This window comes from Habropoda laboriosa, unplaced genomic scaffold (genome assembly GCF_001263275.1).
Source record: "Habropoda laboriosa isolate 0110345459 unplaced genomic scaffold, ASM126327v1 scaffold801, whole genome shotgun sequence".
Taxonomy (NCBI): Eukaryota; Metazoa; Arthropoda; class Insecta; order Hymenoptera; family Apidae; genus Habropoda; species Habropoda laboriosa.
The window spans coordinates 673636-685451 of NW_017101026.1; positions in this window are offsets into that span (position 1 = coordinate 673636).

The window sequence follows — 11816 nt, forward strand, 5'->3', positions numbered from 1 at the left end:
TTTTCTCGCGCTGCCGTTTCCTGGCCTCCTCCAGATACGGAGGAGCGGCCGTCGGGCCACCGGAAAAGGGGCCACCGTGAGAAATCCGGGGGAAGAGAAACCAGTGCCCGAAGAAGGTCTTCGACCGTCGGCCTCTTCTCGGTTCCGTGGTTCGACGGAAACGTCGTTGATAACGATTATGGTTGTTCGCGGAGCCGGTAGGAGCCGGTCGGAGCCGGTGAAAAGGAAACGCCGCGGAACGAGGGGATCCCGTCGCGCGTTCGACGACGGACCCGCCGCTTCAATTTTCAAATTGAAATTATTTTCCCCGGCCAATTGGCCGTTGTTAATTATAGAGATACAGGGGCGATAAAATTTGTTTTCCACTTGGTCCGTTGATTTTCCATTTACTTGCGCCTCGCGCAAACAAATTTTTATAAATTCACCTGACAGAGGTATAAAAATGATAGGTAGGTATACGTGTATATCGCTAAATGCTGCAGTTTTTCCATGTCCATACACACGGTGGCATCGGAAAGTACACGTCTATCGCGTTCTCGCTCCAACTTTCGCGTCTACCGTAATTCCTCTTACTTGCACCGGTTTATTCCTATCCAAGGATTGATCTGGATGTTCGAAGAAGAAACTGAGACGACCGAACGAAACGATCAACGAAGAACAGGACGGAGAAGAGAATAACGCGCAAGTGGATTTTTCCAAACACACTGTATGTTTGTTCACGGCTTGCTGCGAATCCTCGATATTGCCCGCGTATCGTAACGCAAAATATTGCCCTCGCGCAAAATAATTTCCGATATTAACATCTCCGCGCTCACAGTTGCCCACTCTTTTCGATGAACAAATGCACCCACGTAAAATCTGTCGAATAATCGTTGATAACCGGGGCGACTTTGCGAGAGGGACGAACGCCATTGCGTAGAAACGTTTGTCCATTCTTCCCCACGTCAAAATGGCGATTAGATGGGTGGGCCTAACACGCTTAGAGCTTAGTGGCTGTGCCCAAAATACCTGGGACCGCTACGCCGGCTTCTCAAGGCACTCCCCTTTCCACCTGCTTCTTCCCATCCCACCTGGCCGCGTTCGCTGGGCCCCTCTTACCTCTCGCCTATATTGTCCTGCTACCGTTTCTATTTCTACTTCCATTACTGTCATTCTCCTGCTCGTAACCGAGGCATCTATAGGTATTTCATGGCTGGTTGCCCGTGCTTCCACGGCGATGAAAGAGCCATCGTGAACGCATTCAGACCGGGCCCGAACCAACGGGTTACTTTTTCCTTTTTCTACCTCTCGATTACATTCTCAATTTCGAAGAGTTTTCAAAACCGGTACTCTAAAATTGTTCTCCTAAAATTGAACTGCACGAGAAGCGAAGCGACGTGGGCGGCACGAGGAGAGAAGGAGGAAGACGAGGAGAAAGGGTAAAGCGGCGGTTAGCTGTTTAGGAAGAGCAGGATCTCGACCTACCCGAAATTCCAGCCGGTTCTCCCGGTCGTCTCCCACTCCCTGGTTGGCTGGTTCCCCACCTGAGATTTCGAGGGGCACCTTTTCGAGGCCTGCTAGCAGGCCTACTTCTGCTCTCGGTGCCACGAGAGAGTTCGTTTATTCTGCGGAGCGGAGCATTGTGCGCTCTCGGGCCCTTGCTTTTCCTGTTCCTCCTGCTCTTTCGTACACGTGAAATCCTGCCAGTCCCTCTTCCTGCCGCTCTCGTGTAGCCTGACTGGCCTCTTCTCTCTCCCCCCCTTTCCCTCTCTCTCTCTCTCTCTCTCTCTCGATCCCCTTCGCGTGCTTCGTGCACCGCACCAGGTAACTGCTGTACGCACCGCGACCAACGTACGTACGTACCTACGCCTCGTTCTTTCAGCGGCGGAAAAAGTGGTTTCGATTCGACGAGTACGCGCGCTGCCTTCGACCAGTTTCGCGAGGCGAACCGCCGCGAGAAAACCTAGCATCCGGCGAAAAATGGTCGAATGTCGGGTGGATGGTTAGGACACGGTGCGAGGTTATAAGTAGGTGTTTGCCCAGTTCTTTTAATATTCCAAAGAAACTGCGTCGAACTCTGGGAGAAGTCGGATCGCAGACCGGTTACCGGAGATCTTAAAATAATATTGCTCGATGCGAGAGACAAACACACTTACGACTGTAATTACTTACGTAGATGCCGGCTGATTACCTCGGCCAATTACTTTCTCCAACGGAAGAAACGAGAACGGAGGACGTAATAATTCCGGCCGCGTTTCTCCATTCCGTAAATAATCCCGTATCCGATTCCGATAATTAGGATATTTCTACGCACACGCGAAATTAATTTCGCCGTTCAAATTCGTCGCCGGACGCACAATTTTCCCGAGCAAATAAACCGTCGCATGAAAACTGACGGATGACGCGTCGGCTCGATGGAGAGAGAGAGAGAAAGAGAGAGGAGAAGTATCGGCGATTTTGGAAAGTAGGCAGGCAGGCAGAGGAGAACATATCGCGGAGAAGAGAGGGGAAGGAACATTTGGGAAAAAAGATTCGCGGCGCGCCGATCTACCTGCTGATTACGGTATCGCATTATTTTAATGGGAGGTTTTTCATATCGCGCTGGAATATCGCGTTACCTGGCCGTGATTACAACGCGACACGGCGCGATATTAATAACGCTTCACTTCGATAACGTAATATTCCTACGGAAAAGGTGAAAACCCACCGGCGGATTGTGCAAATAATCTTTAAATAAATATCATTAAATTTCACGTTCGATCAAGTCCGAAGGTTAATTACGTTCTCGCTTTATGCACGGCGCGCAGGGAGAGAGAGAGAGAGAGAGAGGAGAGAGAATTTTTGCCGTACGTGACGGCGCGTGGCAAACGTCCGGATGGCACCGTTGGAAAAAACCGATCGCGCAAAATTTTCATCGTGGACACATCGCGTTTTAATAATCGCTTTCGGCCGATTCGATATAGGTATCCGTTTTCCCTATGAATTTTTGCCAGGGTGTTAGAGTTTTTTCGCCGGTGTCACGGATCGCGAGACGTCAGTCGAAAAATCCATTTCACCGTATTACGCGCGTACGCCCGCTGCCGGCTGCATGCCGGCAGAAAATCACGAAAAAAAAGGAGAGAAAAAAAAAAAAGAGCGAATCGATCGTCCGAGGCGCGTCCATTACGCTTTATTATACGGCCGAGCCCTCTGCGCGATCCTCTTCGTGGTTTCCCGTCGATTGGGAGCCCCTCTTTTTTCCTCCTCTTCTCTCCTCCCCCCCCCGCCCCTGCCCACTCTCTCTCTCTTCGATCTCCCTTTCTCGCTCAGCCGCGCTCTGTGTGTCATTTCCATCCCGATGACAAAAGAGAAATGGAAAGCTACTGGGTGAAAGAGAGAAGAGGGCTGAGACCGGGGGCTGCGGAATGGTGATCAGGAAAAGAGCCGACGAATTACATATTTCCAACGATTCGACGCGTCGCGCCTCGGTTACGTCTCGGAGTTGGACCGTCTTCTCGGAGAATTGGACGGAGGAGGTCGAGGGGCAGAGATCGGAGGAGGATCGGTTTCCGCGCCACCGTGTATAAAGGTGGCGCCGTGGACGCGTATGCGTGCACGTCTCTACTTTACGTTTCACCGCGGCGCGGCACCCCTAACCGTGGCTTATGGTCGTCAAAGGGATGCACGCGTGGCCTATGTGCATAATACCGTGCATCGATATAGAGAGCGAGCGCGGCGCCGCGGTGTGTGCACATGCATGTGCGTGCAGTGCGCGTATGTGCGACCGGCCTCTGCCTTCGACGCTGCGTCGAGGACGGTGCAACGACCCGCGTCGCGGATCGAAATTGCGAGGTCGAAGCGATGATCGAGCCGGTCCTCCAACACATTGTATACCGCGAGCGACACGGCCGACGTTAAAATAGTTGCCTCGGCCGGACGTCCACGCCACTCGACGCCGCTCGAATAAAAAATCCCTCTCTCCTGTACGCGCGACCTTTCGGTGTCGATAAGCCGGCATGGCGCCATGCCGGGATCTTTTGTCGATTCGATTCTACCCGATGTCACCGTAGGTACAACTCGACGTCGATGGAATCGTTCGGGTTCTTTCGTATCTACGCCCGTTTTCTAGTAGATAGATAGCCTATGTACGCGTATACACCTCCCGTACAGACGGTGTACACGCTGGTAGCTAGCCGGAAACGGGGAGGCCCCTACCGATTATCTCTTCTAATTTCATAAATAAGGAATCACCGACGCACAACGATGTTTCTTTCAACTTTCCTGAAATTCTAGCTTATCCCTCGGTGGATTGACTCGGTCTACGCGTAGCTGTACAATTCACGGGGAATTCCTTTCAGCAGGGAATTTCAGAGCAACCGGTGAATTGGATCGGTTTCTTCTTCGATACCGTAGGTCGCGCAACGTGGAAATGAACTTTTCCTAGCGAACGTTTCGAGGTGGAAGAGGGTCGGTGACCATGACGCCTTGGGACAGCTGTCCGATTCCCTCCATGGTCGAATGGGGGATGGCGTCAGTGGCATCCACGAGCGGCGCGAACAGCACCGAACGAACGTACCAACGACCACCACCACCACCACCACCAGTTCCTTATTCCGTAACACTTGGACCGGTCGATAGGATCTTAAATGCAATTCGCTCGGTCCGTAACAGCTAATTTTAAGCAGCCTATTTATGCTCCTGTTTATTCATTCATGCCGATACGACGGCCCGCGAGAGCTATAGTTGCTCGTTCCGTGCGGCTTTTCCATTCGTCCTGCTCTCGCCCTCTTTTTCGTAGCCGCGCGCGGAGAGGGTCTTTGCCAGCGTTTGCACGCACTCGGTAGGTTCGCGTGCACCTCGCTGCGTTTCCCCGAAGAAAACTGCCAGATTAGCCTGTGCTCTGTCAGGAGTGACCCGTTAACACGTATATCCAAACTTTTTCGAATGTTCCACAACCCTGGAGAAACGGCGAGTAGCGGGAGGAGGAGAAGAAGAGGGAACGCGCGGGGCAGGAGTCTCGACTCGATTATACTTGTAATAGAAAGGGGAAGCACTAGTGGCTTCTAGGCGGCGCTTATCGCGGGGTGACATCGTTAAGTAGCCACGACCGTTACAATCGAGTCGTAATCGGTGACGGACGAGAGCTCGATAGCGGGGAAACGGTTGAGGGGATCCGAGGCTCGTTCTTAGCGAGCGAGCAGGCTCGTAAACCGGCGATCGTTGCGCAACGCGGTTACACGTGCGCTTACGAGCGCCTCGTAACAGAGTGCACGCGGAGAGGGACTGCACGGCGAGTGTTTCCCGCGGGTTCCAGTTGTAATCGGGACCTCAAAGCCACCGAATAAACTTGCCGGCTGCGACGTAACGGTTCCTCGGGAGCATCTCTGTCGACACACGCGCCGAACACGAGAGTTACATTAGCCTGGGGCCGAGGTACCGATACCGTGTAACACCGGCCAGACCTTTCAGCTTTATTTCGCCAGATTCCCAAGATTTTCCGCTAATATTACCGGAGGAACGTGATAACGGGGGCCCGCTGTTGGACCAGGCGACATTTTTCAAAAGATAGCTACGCGGAGAAAAGTGAGAGTGGTTTCATAAATCGTTGGGAGGTTGTGGCAGCGAAGGAAAGAGTAAAGAGGGAGGAGGAGGAGGAGGCGACTATCCCTGTGTCGTAACTATACGGCCCACTAAAACTCGGCCGTTGCATAATTCCGAACGCGGCGCGAGCTAGGCTACGCTTCGAGAGGGAACTCTTTCTACCATCTCCGTCCTTCTCGGCTTTCAGCAGCCCCGCTTCGTCCCTTTTTTTTCTCTGTTATTCTACCACAGTTCTCCGTTTCTTTGTCCCCTTCTCTGGCTCGTCCGCCGCTTTCCGGCGTGCACGTACTTACATATTGTATGTATTTCCTTGTTCCTTGGCGCGAGCGCGAACCCACGACGAACGACCGAGGAACTCGACGACGTGTACTTTTCCAGATCGTCCTCGCCACCGTTTCTTTTCCAATCTCTTCCCGCATTTTTCCACCGAAGATCGTCCCAATAAAGACTCGGCCTATCTTACGACGGTTAATTAATTCGTCGCGATTCGATAGCGACGACCGTTCGCAGAGTCAATTAGTCGGTTATAAGTCGATACTCGGCTAATTAGTCCGGAGTCAGTTATACTTCACGGTAGCCAGCGTAGCCGGCATGGTAAATTTGCATAGGGTGCATCGTAAGTCATAAACACTTTGCAATTATTACTAGCGCAGCTGTAACGCGGTTGCGTGCTCGACACGGGCCTACGTTTCACGGATAATTCCCGACGCTTTCGGTTACACCTGTTTCACCCGAACCGCTTCGAACGCCGGCAAATTTTTCACCGAGGGACCGAGAATAATCGAAACTCGTTAATTAACGTTCGCCGAGTTCTCTCTTCGCCCCGCGATTCGGCGCGAGCGACTCGGCTAGAGAGTAGGTCAGCTACCGTAACGATCTACATAAGAAGAGGCCTGGCATTGTCTGAAGAGCGAAGCAACCGGTATTCGGTCGCTGAATTTTCTAAACTGAAAATTTGGAAGACGTGAACGAAGAATACGTTGCACCGATCCAGATATACCGAGTGGGATATGCGCGACTCTCTTTGGCAAGGGGTTAAGCTCTCGATCGCATTCCACGCGTCGGTCGACTAATTGCTCGCGAGCAACGATTCCCGTGGCATCGAAGCAGAATTAACGAGCCGAAGAATCCGCGCGATCATCGCCGTTGTCCTTAAACGCTCGCGCACGCCCAATCCGTTTGCGGCAAAAATACTTCTCTCTCGAGAGGGGGAGAGGAAGAAAGAGGAGGTAGCGCTGGCGATGCAGTGGAGGAACGAGCGGCGTCGCGGCTTTCGGCGGTTAGTGGAGTGTCTGAAAGGGAGAGAAGAAGAGGAGGAGAGAGCGGAAAGAAGAAGGAGCAGGAGCGGGCAGAGTGGAGCGAGCGAGCGAGCGAGCATTTTCGCTGGCCTTGACGCAGCGACGGAGGGCGATGCACCTCTCCTGGCGAACACACTGCGAAACCGGGAGCGCGTCGCGAGCGGACGCACACACACGCGCCTCTTTTACTTTCTCATAGACGACACACGCTCGAGGGACGAGCCTGCACACGCTCTGCAAGCCCGCTCCAACCGTCGCGTTCGATTGCTCTCCTCTCTCTCTCTCTCTCTCTCTCTCTCTTTCTCTGGATCTGTGCCGAATTTTCTGCCAACGCTTTTCCTTTCGAACGCCGCCTGGCTGAAACGCAGCTGACATCGAGAAACCTCGACACACCTCCGTGTGTACGAGCGTACATCGTTATTCCTTCGCGCTCTCCTCGTAGTCGTTATCACCGAGAAAATTCTACCTAATTCAAGTCGTTCTTACGTTCGTATTCCAGCTTGGTTCTGGTACATTAACCCCTTACCTTGTAACATCGAGATACTACTGTTGGCACAGATTACATTCGTAACAAAGTCTGTCTCTCGGTAATTCAGAGATCGCAGGTACATTCGAGAGTAGCTACGTACGGAGGATTTCGCTATTTTCCAGCGACCTGGTTGATTTTTCTGAATGAACGAGGTGGAAAAGGAGAGAAGAGAAAATGGAGTCCGGCATGAGGAGAAGAATGGGTTGGTTTCTCGGCGAAAAACAGCATGGTCGATCGGCATGCGATCGTCCAGCTCGCATACGTGCAGGCGTGCCGGCGTGCCGGGGACGGTAGGCCGGAGGGCCCGGTCCAACTCGCGAACGCTCGACACTGACCTCACCCAACGACCGCCGCCGCGCCGCGCCAAGCCGCTCTGCACCCCGTCCCCCACCCTTCCTCTTCCCCACCACGCGATCGTACACTGCCTGCCAAAAGTCGCCCAAGAATTCGCCGCGGCTATACTCGATTCGCGTGTGCTCCGCGGACGCGGCATGCCACAGGTGCGCGTCGTCCCCTTCGAAAGTCAACTTTCTCGAGAATACGACTCCTTCTCCATCTTTTCTCCTACGATACCGAACACGCGGTTTTTTCTACCGACGGCGTCGTTCGCGAAAAATTCAATCACCCGGCCTACCAGTTCTCCGATCAATTGATCGTTTAAACAGCCGATTGTCGTAGGTCGGGGACGAATCCGACGCGGGAATAGGCGGGGAACGAGGAGAACGGTTGAAAATCGTTAACGATTTAACAATTCGGAAAAGAGAGCAGAGTGTTCCCTCGACGAGGCAAAAGGAGCATCGAAGGCAAGGCAGAAACCGCAATTCTTTTCTTTCGCCTGCTTCCAGCTTCGTGGCCACGGTGCAATGCACCGTGAACGGGGCACATGGACTGGCGGGCATAACCGCGAACGAGCCAACCCAGGCGAAAGCCCGAACGACTCGACGAAATGACGAGAGAAACGAGCGGCTCGTCTCTTCGGAGCTAAGAAGAAACACACGGCGGAGAAGGTTGAGGAGAGGAGAGGAGAGAAAGAAGAAAGGGAGGGGCTGGAGGCTGACGGACTGGATCCATGGGACTGGCTCGGCGATTTCGGCCCGCGGGAATGCGAGCCAAGGAACGGGGACGGAGGATAGGTCAGGACTTGCTTTATGGACTTGGCGGTCCTCCCCTCCTCGCTCCTCTCGCCACCTTTCCGGCCCCGTTGCCCCCTTAGTCCCTTTCTTTGCGATCGTTGCCCGCGCGTATACACGCGTCTTGTTATTAAGCCCGGTGCCTACGGTCGTTCCAGTCAGAGCTTGGATCGCTCCAACCCACCGAGCTCCGTTCCCTAGCCTCTTCCTCCTCCTCACCACGCCGCTCCTCCCTTATCGACGAAACGTGATCGAACTGCACGGATTCGAAAAGTTTCGCGCAGCGCCTGGAGCGTCGCGAAAAATTTCACCCGGGAAAAATGGCCAGCCTGGTCGAAGCGGCTGGCTCGCTCTCTCGCTCGCTCGCTCGCTCGCTCGCTCGAGTCACGAACCAGTGACTCGCGAAACGAAGTCGATGAATAGGAGCGTTGATAATTACCGAGCATGGGCGTTCGCATCGGGACAAAAGCCTCTTTTGTTCTTTAATACTTTTGCAAAGCAAATACAACGCCGTGTAGGTTCGGCCCGCAGACTCGATTTATCCACTACTCTCTCTCTGCTCTGTTCCCCATCACTGTCGATCGTTGCTCGATGGATCGGTGATCTGCGCGGACGTTGCGATACATAAAGCGACGTGCAAAAAGGGACACTAGGATCTCGTTCCCATCGTCCACATAAGACACCACTTGAACCGTGTCTACTGTGCCGCGTCTACGAAAGCGTCTTCGAGATTAGCCCAGTTTCGGTGGTTATCGAGCCTGGCGGTAATTCAATTTCAACGTTCCGACCTCGGGGAAAGTTCTCTCTTTGTCGAAAGCGCGACGGAGGCGGCATTCTCGGAATGGATTCATGGTCGGTGCCGGTGCCAATTTGCACGACCTTGCGCCGAGTTGGCGGTCAGTTTGGCCACCCAATGGGGAGACGCGGCGTCCACCGGATCGTTTTAGCCAACCGCCTGAAGGGTGCACCTGAATTAGTTAGTGCTGTCTCCAATCTAAACAATTCTTTCCTCTCGAACGTACGAGAAAATCACGCAAAATTTCCTTCGTCTCGTATACGCGGTAACGAAGCTTAAGGGGGTGTAAAGTGTCGTTGGTAGAGTAAAAATTGAGGCGGCAAATCGCATCCGAGAGAAACGTGTCGTCCGTACGGACGTACGTAGGTGGTTGTTCGCGGAATGCTGGCCGTAACTGGCGCAGTAGGTAGGCAGCGATAAATAAATAATCCCGATCGAACTCTCACAGGCTGGCGATAAAGTGGCTCGCGTGTACGCTCGTTTTCGAGACGACTAGCCGAGCAACGACGCACCTACATACCTCCGTGTCCACGCGCGAATTCGACTGTAACAGATGCGCTTTAATCGCGGCAATTACGCTCGCCGCGGCCGCTCTTCTCATCCGCCGCTCATCGTTACAAATATTACTCGCCGTAGGATGAACCGCGACCGGCTGATTTCTCGCGTTTCAACGCGCCGCCCGCGAATCAATTACGCAGCAGAATCGCGCGATTTTATCTGGCCAAGAGCCGTACGTTCTGCTTCTAAACGGCGCGGCTAGAGGGTGGCGAAAGAAGAGATAAACGATGTAACAGCGGGGAAATTCGGAGGAAATCGATGGTGGCGACGAGGGGCGATAAGCGATCGGTGTGCTGGCTGGCGCAATTAATAAACGGACGGCGGAGGCGTCCAAGGTGTTTATTTGCCGCGGGAAAATAAACGGTGAAAATGACACGACTCCGAGTGGAAATAAAAGTTTGACGCTACGTCGGGTAATAGTGGTTTTTACTTTTGACACGAGACGAACGGGAGGATAAAAGCTGATCGAATGGACGTTTGGCATTGACCCTGACGAGACGAAGCGGAGAATTCGCGAGGAGAACGGGGACTGCTTAAAATTGTAAAGCCGGTTAGCGTGAAGCGTAACCCGGCGTAATCGCGTTGGTCGTTTCGATTAATTATTTGCAGGCCACGCGGCCTAATTCGTCGGCCCTATTCCGAACGAGTGGCGCGCGCTCATCACCGCTTGCCAGCCGCGAGTAATTTAAACAGCTATTAGGCCAACCGATCCATTACGGCCGCGAGACGCGCTTCATCGAGTATTACGCGTTACTGTTTTTCACCCTGGGCCACCTTCTTCGTTACGGATTCGATCGGGGGACGGGAAAAGAAAAGAACCGATCGATCGGTAAACGGTAACTAATTTTTAATCCCCTTCCGCGAATTACGACAGCGAAACGGGGAAAAATCGCGTTGGGAGAAACAAAAGGGCCTCTCTGGGCAAGAATGCACGGAGCAAAGAACGGAACAGCGCGGAAAGCAGAGAGAGAGAGAGAGAGGAGAGAAATCAGGGCGGCGAGCTATTGTTACTTAGTTAATTTCAAGCTGTACTTCGAAGAGGTAAAACTGCGCTCTCTCGCATAATGCCCGTGTGTAGCCCGAGTGCGCTTATTGTTTGAACCGATGCCCACCGGGGTCCGTTTATAAATCCAGCATGTGTTCGCTTAATCCGCGCGTGCACACGCTCCTCGGCTTAGGGCCGTGTGTAGCGTGCGTGAGCTGCCACGCGAGCGCGCCCCGCTGCCCAAACAATGCGCGTTTCGCCGCGAATACGCGGATTTATCGACGATACAGAGACAATGCGAGCGAGCGAGAGAGGAGAGATTGCGACCAGCTAGACAGGATAGCATCGGACCGCTTTGAATTCCGCCGCGAAAACCTCTTAACTTTCGGCATTGTCTCGCGGGGATAATGTCTTCTCTGACGATATCCATTTCTCGGAATTACCGATTACGGGAACGAGGTTGGACGATTACGCCGTTTCCCGGACGAAAAGGAAGAGTTTAAAGGAACGCGGCGGTGTCTTCGGCTTAGCCGACGCTTTTTGCGAAACTATGTTACGGGGGGCAGCGTGTGCGGAAGCTCGGTGCTACAACCTAAGTATACATATGCTCTGGCGTACCACACTCGATCGATCCTTTCGCTGGATAATTTCCAGTGTGACGATCAAGGAGCCGACGCCAGCGTTATTTAAACGCCAACGCGTGAAGCGAGATGAACCGTTGCTTCTCCACGTAACACGCGTAATTAAAGACGTCTATTGTCGCGTTAGCCCTTTAATCGCTGGCTACATACGCGTCTTTTCAGCCACGTTTTTTTTTTCCCCCTCGCTACGACGCTTTTCGTCCTTGCTCGGACGGACGGACGGACGGACGGACCTTCGTCGTCGTTTGAACACACATTTATCGTTCGTCCAATTTTCCACGCGATAATTATGGTTAACGCGGAGAAGCTAATGGTCGGCC